Below are 19,723 nucleotides of genomic sequence, written 5' to 3' on the forward strand. Positions count from 1 at the left end.
CATAGAAGTTTATTTTAGACCAAATGAACTAAATACTGATCACAAAAAACTGATTATACCAAACTGAAAAGTTTTTGTACAAACAAAACTAATGGACAAGATTGAAGGAAGCAAAAATGGAAAATATTTTTTACAGCAAAGGTTCTGTAAAGGCCTCATTTCCAAAAATATATAGAGAATTAACCTAATTTATAAAAAATCGCCTTCTCCAATTGAAAAAATGGTCAAAGGAATGAACAGACAATTTCAGATGAAGAAATTGAAACTATTTCTGTCATATGAAAAGATGCCCAAGTCAAAATCAGAGAAATGAAAAGACAACTCTAAGAATACTAAACCCTTGGCTAAGATGAAAAAAAAAATGATGATTGTTGAGGGGATTGGGAAAACTGGGAATTGATTCATTGTTGGTGGAGTTGGAAGGAATCAAACATTTTTGGAGAGAGTTTGAATAGCCAAAAAATCAAACATACCTTGATCAGAGTGTTACTACTGGGAATATCCCAAAGAGATTATGAAGGAAAGGGACCATGTGAAAATGTTTGTGGGGTAGTGGTAAAACTGAACAATGGATGTCCATCAGTTGGAGAATGCTGAATAAATTGGGTTATGAAAATTATGGAATATTACTGTTCTGTAAGAAATGACCCAGATGATTTCAGAAAGGCCTGAGAGATTAACGAACTGATTGGAGGAAATGAGCCAGGGACTTATATTTTCCAACAACAATACTAGATGATGACCCAGTTCTATGGATAGGCCATCCTCAGCAACAAGATCAACCAAACATTTTAGGAGAGTAATGAATTAGCTAACGAAAAAGAACTCTGGGAGATGACTAAAACTTACATTGAATTCAATCCCTATATTTATGCACACCTTCATTTTTATTTCCTTCAAGAATTGACAATAATTGAGTCTGATTTTTCAGCAAAAAATGTTTTGGTCATTATACTTAGGTATCTACGTTTATTTTAATAATTTAACATCTACTTATCCGCCAAGAGGGGGGGGGAAAGGGAAAATTAAACAAGAGGTTTGGCAATTGTTTGCAAATTCCCAATGTATATATCCTGTAAATTAGCAAAAAAAAAAAAAAAAGAGGTGGAGGAAGAAGAGGAAGATTAAGGAAGAGGGAGAAAAGAAGGAGGAAGATGAAGGAGGAGGAGGAAAAGGAGGAGTTGAAGAAAAAGGAGGAGAGGAAGGGAGGAGGAAAAAGAAGACAGAAGAGGAAGATGGAGGAGGAGGAGAGAAAGAGGAGGATGAGAGAAAGACAAAGGAGGAGGATAGGAAGAGAAGGACAAGAGAAAGACAAGGAGGAGGTAGAGAAGAGGAAGAGGAAGGCGAAAAAGAAGGAGGTGAAGAAAATATAGAGGAGGAAAGGATGGAGAAAAAGAAGAGGAAGTAGGAGGAGGAAGATGAAGAGAAGATAAAAAGAAAAAGGAGGAAGAGGAGGAGGTGTTGATGAAGGAAATGGAAGAGAAAGAGGAGCAAGAGAAGAAGGCAGAGAAGAGGAAGAGGAGGAGAGAAGAGAGGAAAAAGGAATAGAAGATTAATGAGAGGGAGAAGGACAAGAAAGGAGAAGAGGTGAAGGAGAAGAAAAAGAAAGAGGAGAACTAGGAAAAGGAGGAAAAAGTGAAATAGGAAGAGAAAGAGAAGAGGAAGATGAAGGAAAAGGGAAAGAAGAGGAGAGGAAGACAAGAAGGAAGAGAAGAAAAGGAGAATGAGGAAGAGAAAGAAGGAGCAGAAGATGAAAAAGAAGAGAGAGAAGGAAGAAAAGCAAGAGGTAGAGGAGGAAGAGGAAGAAAAGAAGATGAAGGAGGAGAAGTAAGAGGAGGAGGAGGAGAAAGAGGAGATGTAGTAAAAGGAGGAGAAAGAGGAAGAGGAAGAGGAAGGAGGAGGAGGAAGAGGAGTAGGAGAGGAAAAGGAAGAAGAGAAGAAGGTTAAGAAGGAAGAGGAGGAAAAGATTAAGAGGAGAAAATAATGAAGAGAGACAGGAGGAAAAGGAAGAGGAGACAATGGAGAACACAAAGACAGAGAGGGGACACACAGATGAACAGGGGAGACATACAGATGGAAGAACATAAACAGAGGGGGACACACAGACAGGGGGACATACAGACAGACGGAGGGGGACACAGACAGATGGAGGGGGACACACAGACAGATGGAGGGGGACGCACAGACAGACGGAGGGGACATACAGACAGACGGAGGGGACACACAGACAGATGGATGGGGGACACACAGACAGACGGATGGGGAAAGCAGGATGGGGGACACACAGACAGACAGAGGGGACACACAGACAGACGGATGGGGGACACACAGACAGACGGAGGGGACACAGACAGACGGATGGGGGACACACAGACAGAGGGGACACACAGACAGATGGATGGGGGACACACAGACAGACGGAGGGGGACACACAGACAGACGGAGGGGACACACAGACAGACAGGGGGGACACACAGACAGAGGGACACACAGACAAAGGGGGATACACAGACGGATGGGGGGACACAGAAAGACAGAGGGAACAGACAGACAGAGGGGACACAGACAGATGGAGGGGGGACACACAGACAGATGGAGGGGATACAGACAGACGGAGGGGACACACAGACAGAGGGGACACACAGACAGACACAGAAGGACATAGAGACAGATGGAGGGGACACAAAGACAGAGGGGACACACAGACAGAGAAAGGGGGATACACAGACGGATGGGGGGACACACAGAAAGACAGAGGGGACACACAGACAGACAGATGGGATACACAGACAGACAGAGGGACACACAGACAGGAGGAGGAGGAGGAGGTAGAAGTGGAGGAACAGGAAGGAGAGAAGAAGGATGAGAGGATAAGTTGGGGAAAGAGGAGGAGAAGGAGGAGAGGAAGAGGAGAGGAAGATGAAGAAGGAGAAAAGGGAGAAGAGGAAGAGAAGAAGATAAAACAGGAGATGAATAAGAGGGAGAAGAAGGAGGGTAGGAAAAGGAGGAGGAGATGAAACAGAAGGAGGAAGAAGAGAAGAGGAAGGAGAAAGAGAAGGAAAAAGGAAAAAGAAAAGAAAAAAAAAGAGCAAGAGGAAAGAGAGAAAAGAGGAAGGAGGAGGAGGAGGAGGAGAGAAGATAAAACAAGAGAAGATGAATAAGAAGAATAAGAGGGAGAATGAGGAGGAGAAGGAAGAGAAAGATGAAGAATGAGAAGATGAAGGCGAGAAGGCGAAGAATTAAGAAGAAGAAAGAGAAGGCAGAGGAAGGAGATGAAGGAGGAAGAGGAAGAAAAGAAGGAAAGAAAGAAGAACAAGAAGAAGATGATGATGATGAAGAGCTGGGGAACAGAAAATGAATCCCCAGATTTAGGAAGTGTTTCATATTTACTTTTGTAGCCCCACCCTCTAGCACAGGCCACACACCAAATGTGTTATCATTGTTGAATTGATGTGAAGGGACCTAGGAACCATATAGTCCAAAGTCCCTGTTCTACAGGTAGGAAACTGAGGCCCAACAAGGGAAAGTGACTTTCCCACCATTCCCACTGGGTTATCCAGATGGGGTATCGTCCACTTCGATCAAATTCACCCCAAACCAGCTCAAGTGTGTTCCAGACAGCTGGAGCGGAGCCGCAGTGCCGTCGCCATGGGCTGACAGACAGCCAAGTCAGAGGTGCGTCTTTTGAGGACTACATCCTCTGGAGAAGGCTCTGTGGAGGAAAGACGGCCCAGGCCCAGAGAGCACAGCTGAGACGACCAATAATCCAAGGCCGTACAATACATTGGCCCAGGGGAGCTTGGGGAGTTGGGCTGGGGCTGGGATACAGGGAGACCTTAATAAGCAGTAAAGGCCCTTGGAGATCTTCATTTACAGAAGCCAAGAGAGAGGAAATAACTGGCTTGAGATCACTAGGATCCAGATTGGAGTTTAGGTCTTTAATCAGAGACAGAGAGCCCTTCTCACTGCGCCGATCCAGCACTCTCCAGTTCCATCCCAAGTTATGGCATGTTAGGAGCACAGGTGCCATCTCCTGCTGTGCAGGAGAACCAGCCTCCGAATGCTCCCAGGCTGGCACAAACAGCTGATCAAGCTCATGTCAACAGCACTCCCACTTCTACTTCCACTGCGATATTTAAGGGAGGTGGATTCTGGGAAGCCTCGGAACCTAGTTCATGGATCCAATTAGCCTATGCTTTGGGGGGGGGGTGTATTTGGTGAGGCAATAGAGGATTCACTGGCAAGAGACAAGGTAAAATGGGGAGTTAGGTTGCAGCTGGGCTGCCTGTGGCATTTGATTCTGGGCCTTCTCTCTGGACAACATCCTGGTAGGACTTGGAAGAATTCATTGGAGGCCCTAGTTAGTTGCAGACCATAGTTCACGTTGCTTCAGACTCAACTTTGAGGTGCCTGTCTGAATGGTGCCAGTTAAGGTCACCCTTGAAAGGCCATCCCTAAATAAGGGGGCCACAAGAGGGCAAGAACGGAGGCCAGGATTTATGACGTCACAGAAGCGCTTACAGAGACTGACCCAAAATAAGGGACCCCGGCGATGCTGGTGACGTGTTGGGGAGGAAAGAACATGGGCTTTGGATGAAATCCTGGCTCCAACACTTAGCAGCTGTGTGGCCCTCGGCAAGTCACTTAAATTTACTGAGCTTGTTTCCTTATCTCTAAAATAGGGAGAATTACTGTGTGCCGCTCCACGGGAGAGGGACTGAAGCCCAAGTATGTCACATTCCCCCCAGGACATCCCTCCTTCTGCCTGTCCATCCCGAGGGCTGCCATCTCCATTCACCAGAAAGGTCAGTATTGGCCACTGGCTGACCGGCAAGTTGGGGGAATGAGAATCTGAGACTCCTACCCACCAATCAAGCCAGAGCACCCATCTCTTTGGCCAGCATCTCTGCCGAAGTTCATCCCGCTCAGGGTGGTGGCGGCGGTGGCCCCAGCCCCCGGAGCTAGCAGTGTAGATGCTTGCCAATCCCTTATTGCCTCTGCTGTCAGCACAACAAAGTAGTGGGGGCCGCTTCCGGCGCCCAGCGCTCCCCCTCGCCAACCCGTGTTCCCTTGTGCACCTCTTCTCTCTCTCCTCAAACCTCGCCAGCTGTTCCACTTTGTTCCCTTGGAAAACCAATCTGCCCATTCTGCTCTGCTTTCCTGCGTGCGTGTGTTTGCAAGCAACGGGGAGTGGGGTGGGGGGGGAGAGATGAGACAGCCAGGGCTTGGGAGCTCCCACTGGCCCCACCTTTGTGTCTCGGTGCAGATGGCAAGGGACTGAGGGACAGAAGGAGACAGACAGACAAGCCAATGCAGAATCGGAGGAAGGCTCTTTCCCAAGCTCACCAATGTTTGCCAGGGTTTTGCAGGGTCGAGGTAGCATGGCCACCTGTCTTCTATTTTTTCCACCTCTGCAGTGTCTCACATCAGGTCCCTCTGTACTCCCCTCCAAGCTATCCTGCACACCCTGGTCAGATGAATCTTCCTCAGACACCATGTCATTCTCCTGCTCTTAATGACTCCTCCATCTCTCCTCGGCCCAGCAAAATCAAACCCATCGTCCAAGACCCAACTCAAATGGCTCAGATCTTATCTCCTCCGGGAAGCTTGCCCGGGCTGCTCCTACCCTCATGTGACAGCTTTCCTTTCCCTGAAACTCTGTTGCCTTTGTGATCAGCGATACGCAAGCCAGGCGAGGATATAATGACGTCTTCTGCTCTTTGCTATGATTTGTGGCAGGGGTTGGCAAGCTACAGTGGGGCCAAATCTTGCCCACCGGCCTGTTTTTGTACTGCCCGACACAATAAAACTTGTCACAAAGGTAAAAGCCATCTGTAACTGGTAGCTGTACAAGAACAGGCTACAGGCCATAGTCTAACTTGATTTTTAGACTCGCAAAGTTTGAAGTGATCCTTGAGATCGAATCTAATACACACACACATGCACACACACACTCATGCTTTAGAGAAGAAAAACTGAGACACAGAGAGGGAAAATGATGCGTATATGTTGGGGTCACACAGTTTAGGGGGCACAATTGGAAAAGATCCCAGAGCTCATTTACTGCCTACTCTATCGGAAAAAGAATGCCCATGGCAACATATTTCACAAGTGACCCTCGTTTCCACTCGACTACCTCCAGGGATGGAGAACTCACCACCTAATGAGTTCATCCATTCCACTTTGGGACAGCTCAAATTGTTGGTAAACTGTTCTTTTCACTAAACCTACATCAGCCTCTGCAACTTCCATCTACTGCGTTTCATTCTGACCTTTGGGGTCAAGCAGAATAAATAAGCCCTCTTTAAGATGAGGGCTCTGAAAATACTTGAAAATAACAGCAGCGACGTCCACTGCTCAGTCCCTTTTTTTGCAAGCTAAGCCTAGGGCCGTAGGCTTCCTTCCACTACATCAACCTGCCTCTCCATTATGTTATGAGCGTTCCAAGGGCAGGGACTGATTCCTAATTCTTTGGGCCTCCTGCAAAGTGCCTAGCACAGTGTTCCCAGGCCGGGCCCAGGAAGCCGTGAAGGCATTCGGTCAGGGCAAGGCAGCTTTTCCTTGGGGACACTGGACAGGCTCCTAGCCTCGGGGAGATCCCTGACCTTGACAGTTGGCCTCCTTTGATGGAACACTTCAGGTCTCTCATACTTGTTGATCTCCTTGCAAAGCAATTCCCCAGGGTCCCAGGCTCCGGGTTCTGGGACCGCCTGCCTTTGGGGAATACGGAACACAGATTACCCAGTTTATACTTGGAAATGCTGGGGGATGTAGACTTGATTTCCATCTCCATTTGTTACATTTTTGCTAATTGCCTCAAACACTCTTCTGCCACCAGCCAGCCCGCCTTAATTACTCCTGGGCATTCTTGCGGGAGCTTCACGGAGGAAAATGGATTCTAACTACATTCAAGTGATGTAATTGCAATTGGCCTTTGTAGCCAACGCAGGAGAAGGTTGGTTTTGTCTTTCCCACTGTTATCTTTAATCACAGTTTCCAAATCAACGGAGCCCAGGGAAAGTGAGGTGGCATTGTATAAATACCCAGGCGCATCAAAGCTGGCGCTCGCCATTGACAGGCCCAGGCCCCCACTGGGAACCCCGCCACACCCTCCAGATGGTGAGCAGGGGCAGAATGGGGGTTGGGCTGTCATTGCTGCCAAGTCTGGCCCCCCCCCTTCCCTGGGCAGGACTGGAGAATTCAAAGAGGGAGTCCAGACGGCATCCCTGAAGACCAAGCACTAAGTGGAGCCACTCTGCCCACACCACAGGCTCTTCAGCGTCAAGTTCATCGCTAGCAGCTGGACGGCAGGAGGCTGAACTCAGAGTATTTCTCAGGGCCGGGCTTCCCTGACCATTGTGGAACAGTGAAAAGAGCACTGCCTCTCAGGTTAGAAGGCCTGGGTTCGAATCTCACGTCTGATACTTCCTATCCACCTGACTTAACTTTCCTGGACCTCGGGCTCCTCAGAGGTAAAAGAAGGAGTCGGAATGCTTGTCTGAGGTCTGACCCTTCCAGTTCTACATCTACAATGACACGAGTGACTTTGGACAAGTCACTTCACGACAATGGTTTCCTCCTTTGTGAAATAAGGGGATTGTACTAGATGGCCTGGGAGGTTCCTTCCACATCAAGACCTGGGGGCTCTTAACTATGTAGGCAAAGGAAGCATCCTCCCATGCAGAGCTACTGAAAGGATGATAGCCCCCCCCACTCCACCCCCCAATTTTGGGACCTTCGACGTCATCTTGGTCCAACTTCCCCAAGAGCAGGAAATGAAGCGCAGACAGGGAAAGTGCTATGTCCAAGCCTATCCAGAAAGTAGCAGAACTGGGATTCAAATCCAATTATGATGGGAAAGCCAGGGCTCTTGGTACAATATCATAATTCCTGTCATGCAGGAGAAGGGAAGCTTTGGGAAAACCGTAGGTCTAAGGTTGAAAATGTCAACAGCAACCCAAGTAAAAAATAACTGAGGATTTTTTTAAGAGGGAGAGAGAGATGTAAAACAAACAAAATTAACAACGAGCAACACAAGCCTCTATTCAATAAATACTCCCTGGTAACCAAAGCATGCCCTCAATGTTTGCCTAAGGATCACAGCTGAAAATAGCAATTAAGCGCCGTCTGTGTACAGAACCCTGTCTTGGCTGTCAAAGGAGACCCATAGCTTAGCTGAAGCCTGGCCCCTGCCCTCATGTCTGAGAGGAAGGGCCTTAAGACACAAACACATTAACTTTGTCTTGTTACTGTTTAATCATTTTCCATCGTGCCCAACTCTTTGTGATCCCTTTTTTGGGGGGGATGAGGCAGCGTTAGGGTTTCTTGGCAAAGACCCTGGCGTAGTGTGCTGTGCTCTTCTCCAGCTCATTTTATGAATGAGGAAACTGAGACAGGATGAAGTAACTTGCCCAGGTTCACACTTTTAGGAAGTGCCTGAGGCCAGACTTGAACTCAGAAAGACAGTCTTCCCGAATCTAGGCCTGGTGCTCCCTCCACTGCAGCGCCATCTAGGGACCTCATTAACTGTTAGATCCCAAATGACCACGCAAAATTTGACCTGAGAGAGAAGGAAGGTCATTCAAGATAAAGGAGAGAGGGAAGGCTCCCAGCAGGGAGTGAGAATTCCCAAGATCTTAGGAGAAACCTGAGGGAGGTTGAAAAGGTAGAATTGTCAGGACATGGTCACTCCCTGGGTCTGCAAGGGAAAAGTCAAAGAAGCCCTTGGCAGACTTGAGAGAGCAGGCAAATGTATACCTCTTTCCTTGTCTTGGCCTTTTTAAAATTTTCTCTCATGACAACCAAGGATTCTTAATCTGGGGTCCATGAGAAGATTTCTAGGGTTTGAGAATTTGAACAGGAAAAAATCAATTCCATCTTGAGTTCAATAGAATTGATTTCCTTTGTGATCTCGTGTATAATATTTTCTGCATTTACAAACACGATTCTGAGAAGGCTTCACCAGATGGAAGGAAGTCCATGACAAAACAAAAGTAAAGAACCTCTAGTCCAGTCTAAACAAAAGATGAGCAAACATCGTTCGCACGTATTATGAGATCTTATGATGATTCTACTGAACATTTGCAAGCAGGATGCTTCAAAACTCATTTTCACAGAAAAATCCATCTTCCTACTCAGCAAAGTTAAAAGGGGTGCGTCTAATATCTTCTAGAGGACATAAGTCGTCTGCCCTCATAAAGTATCATCCACCGGAGCCTTTAAAAGTCAGGTGGTTTTCATTACAGGTTCTTGTCCTTTGGGTCTGAGGAGATGAAGTCAAGGAGCAGATACAGCCCATAGGCCACAGAGTCCCCATTCCCAGGTTATGAAAATGCAAACTTTATATGAGAGAGGACTTAGCCAAAGACTTTTCGAACCCGGTAAGCCTGGAGGGCTATGCTGGAAAAAGAGACGGGACAGATACATTTTACCCGGGAAAGCACAGGGGGCTGCCGAAGCAGCCCAAGCAGCATGGGAAGTTCCTAACATCTACCACAGAAAGGGCTTTTTATTGGAAAAGGATGATCCGAAAGGGGAGGCAGGCCTGCCCAACTTCCCCAGCAAGCTGCTGCTTCCAGCACTGCCCTCCCGCCCACACCCTGCTCATGGGTCTCAGTAGGCATTCTGTAGAGCCACAGTCAAGGGGACAGAAGAAAGAAGGAGTCCTTGATCAGGTTTTCATGTTGCTAGTGTGTGACAATAGACCATCAAGGCTGTGTGCGTGAATGAGGCTGCAAGAAAGGAGGGGGGAGGGAGTCAGGCAAGAGAGAAAGAGAGCAAAAGACAGAAAAAGGCAGGCTGTGTATGTCTGAGCTTCTCTTCTGCGGGCCAGCTCTGGTCCTATGTCCAGCCAAGGAGAGCTTTGATAGGATCCTTGGCAGAGAGGGAAGCAGAGACAGTGGAATGGTCTGCCTCTGTGAACCCTCTTCCTTATTCTATTTGCTGAAAAGGCAGAGCTGCACTGGAAAGAGCACGGGACAATGGCAAGAACGTGCATCTAGGAGCACAACCGGGTCCAGATTTGGGCTCTCCTCTGATCACAGCAGGTCATTTTCCTCCTCGGGCCCTCCAGATCTATAAAATGAGAGGATGTGACTAGATGACGTCCCTCCCATGTCTCGATTCTGTGATTCTGCATCCAACCAGCTCGTTACTTTGCAACAGCTTCACTGGATCGTAACAACTGAACCTCACCCTAAAAGCCCAACATCCTGTCACTGCATCTCTTGGCCGAGGGTCTGAGATGCAAATCTCAGCCAGGACTTGAACCGGAGCAGCAGCACTAACCCCCCAGAGCATAAGACAGCTCGAGTCAGCTCGCTGTTGCCGTGTTGCTTAGCTCATCAGTATAAACACTGTTGCTATGGAACTAACTGCCCCCCTCTAACATTGTTTCACCTAACACTGTTTTCTCAGAATCCAATTAGTGAAGGTAGGCGGGATATGCCTGTACAGAAAGGTCTTCGTCTCAAGTAATATCCAAAGAGAACCTGCAGTGGGCTGAGGGCAGCTGAACCAAACATTGAGAGAAACAGCCGTGGATTTTTCTTTGTGTGAATGTTTATTTTCTTTGTTCCCTGGGGGAAGGTGTTAAGACAAGAAATCTTAGTGTACAAGAGGAAAAAAGGAAACCAGAAGATAACAGTCCACTGAAGTAGAGTGTCCAGAATGGACAAAGTACTCCCTATATGATCTTGCACAAATCACTTAACCTTTGCCTCAGTTTCCTCATCAATAAAACGAGAGGGTCGATGCAAAGTCAAACAATATTAACAAAGAAGAAATCGGAGGGTTGTCTAAAGAGTTCGATGTGGCTGCACAGGAAATTCAGCAAGCGACAGAGGTTTTGGAAAGACGTGTGCAAAGGCTGGGGGTGAGGCCAGGAAGTAGCACAGAATGAAAACGAGCAGGGCACAATCATGTCTGAAGCGATAGCGCTGAACCTTAAAATGAACCGGCAAGGAAGGCCAAGAATAAGAAAAAGCTGATTTTTTAAAACTATGTTAAAGAGAGAGGGAAAATTTTAATAGAGATAGGACTGCTGCTCAGAATGAATGGGACAAGGATAACAGATGCTACTGAGAAGGTAAAACTACTCAATTCTTGCACTGCTTACATCGTTTCTGCTGGGAAGAACAATTTGAAGATTAGAAAAGTCAGACACAAAAGCTGCTAATAGGAAGAGATATCCAAGATATCTCTTCTATCCAAGACAGATACATACATAAAGAGATTATAGGGGAACACAATCCAAGTGCACTGGCCAAGTTCAAGGCACCAAGCCTACACAAAGTATGGCCTGGGGTCCTGAAAGAACTGGAGCTGTGGATGCTGAGCCCCTGTCCATCTAAAGGATAGTGGAGAACAGGAGGGAAGCCATGGGACTGTCCTGATTTGCAAAGAAGGGAGAGGAAAACACCTGCCAATGGGCTGGACTTTGATTTCTAGCAAAATTCTGTTATTAAAAGGTAAGTTAGTGGGCATGTAGAAAAAGAAAAGAGGGCACAATGAGGTTGCATGGCTTCAAGAACAGATTCTCTCGGACTAAGCTCATCATCTTCTGTGACATTAGCCTGGTAGATCAGGAGAATGCTGTGGATCAAGTTTAAGTTTACTTAGGGCTCAGCAGAGCACCTGACAAAGTCTCCTACTACTCCTTCAGAAAGGATAGACTGCTGGAGGACTAGTAGGACAGTGCAATCAAGTTAAATTCAAAATAGGCTAAATAGTTGAACCCAATATCTAGTTAGTAGTAGTTCAGTGTCAACCTAGAAGGAGCTGGGCTTGGTCCTGTGTCATCAAAGACTTCTATCAACAAACATGGCGTACTCATCAGATGACCGTTGGGATCCAGCTATCTCAATGATAGTGTTCCCTGGCCCAGATCTAATAATATGAAATTTAATAGGAATAAAGAAAAATAAAACAGTTCAAAAAATCAACCTCAAGAGGCAGAGCTGCCTAACAATTTCCCTGAAAAAAAAATCTGGGGATTTGAGTAGACTGCAAGTTAACAATGTAACATGAAATAAAAGAAATGAATCTCATCCTAGTTTGCTTTGTGAGAGGAATGCTGTCCGGGACAAAGGAGGTAATAAATGTTCCTGTATTATTCCTGCCTAGGTGAGGTCTTACCTCACCTAGAGGAGTATTAGATTTGGTTCTGGGCACCATGATTTAGGATAAACAAGTCTGGAGAAGGTCCAGAGAAAAAAGACCAGGATGGACAAGAGACCCGAAACGATTTATGAACACTGGTTGCAGAAACTGGCAAATTTCAAACTGGCAAGGGAAAAGGCAGAGGGGAAGCCTAGGGGAATTGTCTTCATGGATCTGAAGGGCTTTTGAAAGGAAGACCTGTTCTGCTTGGCTCCAGAAGGAGGGGTGGAAGCTGCAGAGAAGGAGATTTGGGTTGAGTTTAATAAGGACCCTATGGGAAGTCTAACAATGGGAGAGGCTGTACTTCATGGCCCAGTGAGCTCCCTTCTCACTGGAATTCAAGTAAAGGCTAGGAGACCACATTGGTGGGGACATGCTAGAGGAAAGTTGAGCTTGATACACAGCTAGCCTAGTTGCCTTTGAAGGTCTATCCAACTCAGAGATGTTTCGAATCGCCAAGATAACAGGGTAGTAAAAGTCAAAATGAAGGATGAAACATTTTAGGGTTCAAAATATTCGGTTGGAATTTGTAACGACGCCCAAAGGACCATAGAACTGTAGATACCCTTTGATCTAGCAGTCTCACTACTAAGCCTGTATCCCAAAGAAATCCTAAAAGACAAAAAAGGACCCACGTGTGCAAAAATGTTTGTAGCAGCCTTTTTTGTAGTGGCAAAGAACTGGAAATTGAGAGGCTGCCCATCAGCTGGGGAATGGCTGAATAAGTTATTATGGTATATGAATGTTATGGAATATTATTGTTCTATAAGAAATGACCAACAGGAGGATTTCAGAAAAGCCTGGCAAGACTTACACGAACTGATGCTGGGTGAAGGGAGAAGAACCAGGAGAACAATGTACACAGTAACAGCAAGATTTGTGTGATGATCAACTATGATAGATTTACCTCTTCTCAGCAATACAGCGGTGCAAGACAATTTCAATAGACTTGAGATGGAAAAATGCCATCTGCAGCCAGAGAAAGAACTATGGAGTCAGAATGCAGATCAAAACATACTATTTTAACTTTTTTTTTGGTTTTTACTTCCTCGTGGTTTTACCCTTTTGTTCTCACTCTTCTTTCACGACATGACTAATATGGATATACATTTAAAATGATTGCACATACATAACCTATGGAGATGGGAGGGAAGGAGAAAAAATTTGGAACGTAAAATATTACAAAAATGAATATTGAAAACTATCTTTACACGCAATTGAAAAAATAGAAAACTATTAAATGGGGAAAAGGAAAAAATGTACAGCTAGGAGGTTAAGGAGAAAGGGGCTGGGATGGGGAAGGTGTGACTGAGTATGGGTTTGCCCATATAAGTGAGGGGAGAGTCACCTCAAAGAACCCAGTGGAGAGGTAATTACACTACCTCTCTACTAGGCTCCATCTTCCTTGTCTGTCTTCTCCACCCCAACCCACCAAGTCCTTTCTCAGAATCCCAGGAACACACAAGAAATCTAAGCTGTGCTAGGTGCTAGAGGAGATACTAATGTGAGCTAAAATGTAATCTTTTTCCCTCAGGGAATCTGTAATCTAATAGGTGGATAAAACACCAATAGCTATAATATCTATAAAATGGGACAATAGCATTGCCTCCCCAGGCTTGTCATAAGAATCGAATACAATCAAAACACTTGGCAATAATGTGCTATCCCAACATGAGCTACTGTTATCATCATCCTATGCAGTAACCCAGAAGTGCTTTAGAGATACGCACATCAAACTGCTGTGTGAAATCTGAAGGGGAAGAGAATCACTAAAGTGGCATTTCAGGAGGCCCCCAGATAAGGAGGGAAAGGGAAGCCACGCCAAGCATAGGGAACATCTTGATCACAGGTAGGAGATCCCATGAAGTATGGGGAGGGGGGGAGAAGGAAAGAAATATCACATGATTAGAGTGAGGGAGCAATCTGACAAGGAGAGTAGGGGCAGATTGTGCTTTACTTGGGAGCAACAGAGAGCCATTGGTAATCTTTGTGTGAGTGAAAGGATTGATGAATGGGAAAGAAGGATGATTCTGAAAGCTGTATAACAATGAAGAGATCAATAGTAAAAAGATCAGGTAGGAGACTACTTCAGTAATCCAGGGAGATGCTAATGAGGGACTGTACTAGATGTAGTAGCAGAGAAGAGGAAAACAGAGATGGGAGAGATATCCTGAGATGCAAGTGTGTGTTCCTTCCCCGCGACCATTGTAAGAGTTATGAGGAGTTCTCAAGCAGGAAAGACCAGCTCCTCTAATTGGGCCCAATCACTAAGTCCTTCCTGTTTGTTTCTCTGATCTCTGCCTTGCTCTATCTTCCATGGCTGGCCCTCCTGTGTTGCTGTAGGTCCCTACCACTCCCTTCAGTTTGTGCTGACCAAGGTCCCACGTCCTCCGACTGCCACCTCCACAATTCCTCCCTAAAGATTCATGGGAGCCTTTGGATAGGCCATGCTAACACTTAAAGGAAAGGAGGCCAAATACAACTTCACATAGCTTGAAACTGCTGTGCCCCAGATTCCGGGGGTCTAATCTGGGATAAAAACAACTTCCATTTCCATGGCACTTCTGAGTCTTGCAAGTGCTTCTTTAACTCAGTTGCACTGTGAGGGAGGATATGAAACTATTAACAAAACATCTTCTAGATGAGAAAACTGAGTCAAAGATTAAAAAATGATCTCTCTAGGGTCACAAAGCAAATAAGTGTTTGAGTCAGGACTTAGGACTCAACCCTTCTGAACCCAGGACCACAGATTTTTTTCCCTTGCATCTGGAATGAGAACCTAAGAATCCAACCAAAATGGACTTCTGGGTCCAAAGATATGCCTCGGGCTCAGGCTCTCCTTGTCAAGTCCCTTCCACTCACCTGGTAGAATTTCTCCTCATCCCTGAAAGCTCATCAGCAAATCTTCCATGATCTAGTCACTAGAGAGGAGAATTTCCCCCACTCCATCTTCACTTATGACCTGACTGAAATTCCCTGATGTCCTTATCAGATAACGTTTATGACAGTCATGTGTGTTTTGGTTCTAGTTTCCTCTTGGCCTGTAAGATCCACACGTGCCGAGACCATGTCTTACCAAAACTTTGTAGCTCTCCTAGTGTCCATTGTGGGGTTCTGCACACCGCAGGTGAGTCATGAAGAGCAACATTGAAGAATTCTTCATCTCAATTCCATTGCCAGGTCACTAATGATTCAGTATTGTCAGGCTAATTATGAGCCTCTTTCCCCATCATTAGCTCTACTCTTTCCCAGTGTACATAGGCTTATCGATTACAGCTGAAAGGAAGTTAGAGTCCACCGAAGTCGATATCCCTCATTTTACAGATGAGGAAATTGAGGCGCAGGGTCAGAGAACTAGTAAATGTCTGAATTAGGAAGTACCTGGGTCCCATTGCTGCCTTACGTTACAGAGATCCTTGCGTTACAGAGATAAAGGCAAGTAATTTTTGTTCAAAGCTTTATAACAAGCTAGTGGCTGAGCTGGGACTAGAACCACACTACTGCCTCAGACCCTGAAATATGGGCGTCACAGCAAAATGACTTTCTCTAGTTATCTGGTTCATTTGGGAGCGCCTCCCTCACCACATGGTGATGTGTGTTCACACATTGCTGATAATCTCCAAAAGAAATTATCAAGGTAAATACCCTCTTAATGTAGCCACATGGTTTGCAAAGAGCTTTCTTCACAACCATCCAGGAATTATTCTCATTTAACAACTGAGGAAACCGAGTGACTATTTGTACTTTGTGCCCAAATCATAGAGATAGGGGAGCTTGGGGATTGGGCAAGCAACTGCTTCCCTTCATGTACACAGAGAGAAAGGAGCTCTATAGGGGGGTGAACTGTGTGTGTCATACACATGCATGTGAGCAGACACACACACACACACACACACACACACACACATTTCCTGAGAAATAATCTTCAAAAAGGATTGGGCTGGCCCAAATCCTGTTTGGCCACAAAACTTTCAATGCTTCTGTCTAGAGAACCTCGAACTTTGCTGCGACTCCCCACACATCTGAGAATGATAAGAAGAATCCGAATAGGAAATTAAAAGACCTATACTGCAGCTCTAATGTTTTCTATTGCCTGTTCTATGGCTGCCCAGCATTGAGATTCTGTTCTAAGCTGCACCACCCCCACTCCCAGAACTGACATAAAATGTACTAACCCCTTGGCTCTCTCTTTTCTGAAATTCTCTGATCAAAAGTTCCTGGCGATGTTCTAAGCACCTCCCTAGCTTTGACATTCCATATTCTAAGGTGTTCCCTAGCTCTGTCTATTACTGTGTTTCAGGATTCTAAATCTTTCCTCAAGCACTAACATTCACCCTGACCTCTCATATTCCATGTTCTAAGGTCTTTCGCAATCCTGACATTCTCCGTTTTAAGGTTCTTCCAGCTCTGACATTGTTTCCACATGTTATAATCTAAGCATTCCTCTAACTCTGTCAAATGTTCTAAGCAGCTTCCGAGCTCTGACATTCTGACATGTTCTAAGGTGCTCCCTGCCTCGTGTGTTCTAAAGTCACTCCGATTGGGATCCCTTTTGTTCTCAAGTTTCTTCATATTCTGATATTCTCAGTTCTAAGGTTTCTCCTTGAGTGGACACACTATGGTTCAACATTTAGATATAGCTACAGATGTAGATAGATATATAGATATATTCTAAGGTTCTCTCTAGCTCTGACATAAGGTCTAATGGATTTCCCAAGTTGTGGCACTCTCTGTTCTAATGTCCCTTCCAGTTCTGACATTCTTTGTTCTCCGGTATTTCCCAGCTCTGACACTCAATTCCTCAACAGCCTATGTTTAAGATCCCCTTCTAGCTCTGACGCTCCACGTTCTAAGGTATCTTCCAAGCCTGACGTTCAGCGTTCTAAAGCACCCTCCTGGAGCCGACATTCCATATTCTAAGGCACCTGCCTATCTCATGCTCGCTTTTCTAAGGCTCTCCCAGCTCTGTCATTCTCTATTCTATGGTCCCCTCTCTCTCTGTCATTCGCTGTTCTAGGCACGCACCCAGCTCTGACATTCCATGTTGTGAGGCGGCCCCCAGCTCTCACACTCTGCGTTAAGGTCCCTCCCGGATCCGACGCTCTCCTACAGCATCCTCTGTTCTGAGACCCCCTCTAGCTCGGACATTCCACGTGCTACGTTTAAAGATGATTTCGAGTTACTGATTCCATTCCCATGGAAATAAAACAGGTTCAATAGCAACAGAAGTTATGGATAACACATGGTAAGAAGCTTTGTCAAGGGCTCGTAAAACTAATGAAGGAGAAAGATGTGACAAAGCTAACTCCTCGGAAACTTCCGATCTTTTTCTTGAGGGGACCACCTCGGGTTAGCGGGACTTCTTCAACTTTTTTCACTTCCCGGCCCTTTTTCACCAGAGAAATTTTTACATGAGCCTGGATATCTAGGTTTATAAAATCGAACACTGATTTCAAGAAACCATAATTTTATGACCCTCACACTCAATAATGGGGGTCACAAACCACACTTTAAGAAGCTGGGGATGAGGGCACCAAAGTGGCCCTTTGGGCAATGATGTTCTTTTCTGTTGGAAGATGTTAAAAAAAAAAAAAAAAAAGTTCCAACATGATCCTATAGACAGGAGTCACACTGGATATACTGATGAACTTCAAATCAGCAAGACTTGAGTTTAAATATGACCTTAGTCATCGGCTATTTGTGTGACACTGAGCAAGTCACAACTGTCTTCGGTCTCAGTTTCCTCATTTGTAAATTAAAGATCATGATAGCCCCTCCCTCCCAGGGTTTTTGTCAGGTCCAAATTAGATACTATTACCTAAAGTAGCTGGGACAATGGAAAGCATGGTGGCCTGGAGTCAGGAAAATCCGCGTTCAAATCCTGCCTCAGACACTTAAACTCTGCCTGCCTCTGTTTCCCCATCTGTAACATGAGAATAATCTAGGATATAATAAAATAGGATGATATTCATAAAGTGCTTTGCAAACTTTTAAAGTGTTATATCAAAACTGGTGATTGTTGTTGTTGCTGTTTGTAAATTTTTCAAAATAAGGTCTAAAACCAGGCTGGGGTTTCTAGCCAAGTCCACGATTATTCCCAGTCAGAGGGGACTGGAAGTTCCCAAGCAATTTGGTGGGCACCGGGTAAGAGCACCATTCTCCCAGGGTTGAGTCTCAAGTGAAAATAACGTAATTGAAACATTTTGCAACCTTGATACACTCTAGAAATGTGAGCAATTTTCAACAACAGTCCAAACAACCCATTTTGGTTGCTCCCGCTTCCAACAAATCTGACACATGCTGCTTAACTTACAGGCCGTGAGGGCTCCGGCGAGTCGGCACCAGGCCTCAGCTCCCTCCTATGAGACGGTTTGAGTCTTGTGGCACAAGTCGGGCTGGGCGGTCGCTGCTGATGTCTCTGCTGACTCCAGAGACACTAAGATTCTGTAAAACAAAGGGTTTGGATTAAATGGCCTGCCAACATAATAATCCTATGTCCTAAGAGTACATGTGGTACAGGGAAAAGAAAATTGCATCTGCTACTAGAGGAGGACCTGGGAGAAATCACCTAACCTCTTTGGGCCTCAGTTTCCTCATCTGTTAAATGGCAAGACTTGGAAGACCTTCTGTAATCTAAGGTGCCTCCCACTCTTGTCTCTACCAACCCAGGCATTCTGTCTTCAGGGCCAATATCTTTATGTTCTAAATTACCTCCCGGCCCTGGTGTTCCCTGTTCTAAGGTCTCTCCCAGGTCTGATGTTCTATGTTCTCTAATCTAAGACTTCAACTTTTTCCACTCACGACGTCTTTTAACCTGAGAAATTTTGATGTGAGCCTGGGTACATAGAGGGATATAAGATAGGTATACGAGTCAAAATTCACTGACGATGAATCATAATTTCATGCGCCCCACATTCAGTCAGGTGATCCCTCCTGGGGTCATGCTCAACGGGTTAAGAAGCTCCGATCTAATCTTACCCAGCTCTGCTCTTCTGTGCTTTGAGACACCATTGAGGTCGGCCATTCAAAGCTCAGGTGCCATACAGTTGCAGAGTTGGCTGGAGCCTCAAACATCTGGTTAAGGGGGTTGCCTTTGACCTTGCAGTCAACACTGGACTTTATGAAGCAAGGGAGGGCTATGGTCGCATTTGTGCTGCGGTTGGGAGAGACAAGCTTTAAGTCTTGTACAACTGGGACTAGAAAGACTAGGATAAGGAGAATGGGATCAACAGGTTCTTCCTTGGACACATTCAGGAGGGAGTGAGATTGCCCAGCAGAGGCCCAGGAGCCTCTTCAGGCTCTTGGGATAGCAGGATTTTTAAGACATCTTTCAGCTGGAAACCCTTCGCCATTCCCAGAGGAAGGCCAGATCCAAAGTCTGCTTTGAGGCCGAAGGGTAGGGAAGGTGGGACAAAGGGCAGTTTTATCCAGGAGAGTCACAGAACTTAAGAAGTGAGAGAGGGGTCTAGTCCCATGTGCTCATTTATAGAGGATGAAACCAAGACTCAGCAGGGCAGGGAAGTGACTTGTGCAAGAAACTAGCCCCAAAGGCTCCTTACCTTGC

At 45.7% G+C, this 19,723-nt stretch overlaps 1 protein-coding gene across 4 annotated transcripts in view; it reads right to left on the bottom strand.

Annotated features, from left to right (window-relative positions):
* NEXMIF (neurite extension and migration factor) overlaps positions 1–19,723 on the bottom strand; it is a 198,879-nt gene that overhangs the window by 78,491 nt on the left and 100,665 nt on the right. For all 4 annotated transcript variants that reach the window (XM_031944898.1, XM_031944896.1, XM_031944895.1 and 1 more), the window contains one exon: positions 18,473–18,603. The gene's annotated coding sequence lies outside the window, so the exon portion shown is untranslated. The remainder of the gene's footprint in view (positions 1–18,472; positions 18,604–19,723) is intronic.

The sequence above is a fragment of the Sarcophilus harrisii genome, chromosome X (assembly GCF_902635505.1).
Source record: "Sarcophilus harrisii chromosome X, mSarHar1.11, whole genome shotgun sequence".
NCBI lineage: Eukaryota > Metazoa > Chordata > Mammalia > Dasyuromorphia > Dasyuridae > Sarcophilus > Sarcophilus harrisii.